Genomic DNA, 3,133 nt, shown 5'->3' on the forward strand with positions numbered 1-3,133 from the left:
TTTCCATACTTTGTGGACCAGGCGCGAATGCAGACCCCCACAATTTTAATGAATCACCGTTCTGCTAGATCAAACATACCCATTTCTGTGCCTCGATACATCTTCTATCATTATATGTAATCAGTTTTTTTTAAATAGTCAACCATATAGGAGCCTATTCGAGACCACACACACACACACACACACACACACACACACACACACACACACACACACACACATACGCACGCACACACATACACACACATGCAGCTTTATATTATATATATATATTAAAAGTACACGATTATATATATATATATATATATATATATATATATATATATATATATATATATATTAAAAGTACACGATTATATATATAAAATAAATCCAAGGTAATTTTTTGATTCAATTTAAATTAGATTTTTATATCTTACTTTGTAAAATTTATAAAAGATCAATTTGAAGATAAATAAATTTCAAATTGAATCTTGCCCTTTATTTTTAAAGCCTATAGTAAAATCATTTTGTTTAACAATTTTCATGCCTTGGATGAAATGCTTTTCTAACTTGTACACACACACACACACACACATATATATATATATATGTGGGTGGGTGTGGATATATATATATATATATATATATATATATATATATATATATATATATATATACAGGTACATGTGTGTGGGGTGGAGAGGACTTCAAAAAGCCCCGTTAATGCAACCCCTCTGGGTGAAGCAAATCTCTCATTTAAAAAGAAACAAAAAAAAACATAAAGCGGGTGACCAGTAACCGCATTAAGCTGGTCTGCAGTTTGCTTTGTTGCTGGCTATCTTGCTCATGCTTGTTGCTGGGTCTCAACATTTTGAATGAGAGAGAGACTTAGTTGTCGTCCAAAGCTAAAACTCTGTGACATCATTTTTGTATAGATACTTCCTCAGGCTATAAAAAATAAAAAAAAAATAAAAATTTTCCATGCCGATGGAAAAAGTGTCACGTGTGTAGCCCTGAAATGCTGGAAGCATGTAATAATTGATCTGCCATTATTCTATATATACATATGTGTGTATGTATGTATGTAGGTATTTATGTTAATATTTGTACTAGTGTATGTATGTGTATGCATACCTATTTGTATACGTATGTATATATGTATGTGTGTATATATCTTTATTCATTTATTTATTTTGTGTATATATGTTTATGTGTGTTTGTATGTATACACGTATATATATATATATATTTGTGTGTATGTATGTATAGGTATATGTATATATGCATATATATGTATGCGTAAAGGTGCATATATATGTATGTGTAGGTATATGTAGGTAACTTTATGTGCATGTATGTATATGTGCATACATGTGTACGCATATGTATGTGAATATGTATGTACATGTGTGTACGTATTTGTATATGAGTGTATATATGTGTATGCATATGTAGGTATATGTGTGTGCATGTGTGTATGTATATGTTTGTATGTATGTGTTATATGTATTGTGTATGTATGGATGGATGTATGTATGTGTGCATGTGTGTATGTTTATGGGCATGTATGTGTATGTATGTGTGTGTATATATATATATATATATATATATATATATATATATATATATATATATATATGTATATATATATATATATATATATGTATATATATATATATGTATGTATGCCAAGGACCGTCTTCACTGTCATGTCTGCTTGAGCGTGTGAATTCGCTGGCAGGACTAAAAAAAAAAAAGAAAAAAAGGTAATCTTCGGGTTCTTGGACTTTTAGTGACTGAGCGAGTGGCACTCGTCTGACAAGACGCTGCAATCATATATATATATATAACGCGGAATATTCAGTGTTTCATCCACTATAGGATGAAACGCGGAATTTGAGGAATCCTAGAGTGGATGAAACGCGGAATATCCAGTGTAGCTTAATCGCCACATATATTTTATAACTTACTAACTAGCTCTTCCTACGTATTGAGCACTATTGAAGTAAATACTTAAGTTTATGCATAAACTTATACCTTCGTATATTAATTTTATGTGAGTAAATGAAGTAGTTATATATATATATATATATATATATATATATATATATATATATATATGCTTATTTTATAGTTTCCGTTTGATATTACAATATCCATGATCATTTTTTATAATTTGAATGTGATACTATACTATATATACTTGTTTTATAGTTTGCCTATGAAAATACAATATCCACGATTATTTTTATATTTACAGTGCAAATCTTTCTATCGCTCTTGTTTCCCAAACGTAACCAATTGTTGTGACGGTAACATCTGCAGAAATATAAAGACCAGGAATTGCAATGTACCATGGAAATATTGCTACTGTAAAAATTAAAAAGAAAAGAGAGAGAGAGAGAGAGAGAGAGAGGGAGAGAGAGAGAGACCTGGAAAATGTCATCACGGAAATAGTTTTAAAACTCTTTTTTTTTCCTCCACTAAATTAAACGTACACGATTCTTGTATGTATTATGTTTGCTAAATAAACAACCGGTTAAAACATTATTCGTTTTTGTTTCATTCTCAATACTTTTAAAGAATGTGTGATTTTAGGAGATCAAATAATGTATCATCAAAAACAGACATATTACATCAAAAAAAAAACAAAAAAAAACACATCATTTATTATTTGCTAATTTTTTTTTTCCTATTATTTCTGCGTATATATATAAACTTACACAGATAGCTACTGACGCTTCGGCAATGCGTTCCACGCTAGCGTTTAGCATTTATTTTTATAGCAAAAATTAATGTTTCGTCGATCTTAACGTAGTGATCTTGACCTTATGGTATCTCTTACCCCTATACACAAATTGTGTCTAGATTGATAGGTGCTAATGCCCTTACTGATCACCGCTATTTCTTAAATCGTATTTCCAAGTTTAATTAAAGTTTTATGATATGTTTTTTATTTAATTGTAAGGTTAAAGTATAGGATAGGTACAAAACACCCTCCCCTCCCCATGTTAAGAATGACTTTTTAAATAATAAGGTTATTATTTCAGCACGGATCAATAAGTGCACTAGTACCGATTGATTGGTTGGTTGGTTTTGTTTTACGGCATATCAACCCTTTTCAGGTCATTTAATGCCGAATCCAGTGATT

General features: G+C 30.1%; 1 long non-coding RNA gene across 1 annotated transcript in view; it reads left to right on the forward strand.

Annotated features, from left to right (window-relative positions):
• LOC145269423 (uncharacterized) overlaps positions 1-2,532 on the forward strand; it is a 19,062-nt gene extending 16,530 nt beyond the window's left edge. Inside the window, exon 3 of the long non-coding RNA XR_013865048.1 lies at positions 2,243-2,532. This is a non-coding gene — a long non-coding RNA (uncharacterized LOC145269423). The remainder of the gene's footprint in view (positions 1-2,242) is intronic.
• The last annotated feature ends 601 nt before the right edge of the window (positions 2,533-3,133 follow it).

Source organism: Euprymna scolopes, chromosome 45 (genome assembly GCF_053919585.1).
Source record: "Euprymna scolopes isolate OS-2025 chromosome 45, ASM5391958v1, whole genome shotgun sequence".
Classification (NCBI taxonomy): domain Eukaryota; kingdom Metazoa; phylum Mollusca; class Cephalopoda; order Sepiida; family Sepiolidae; genus Euprymna; species Euprymna scolopes.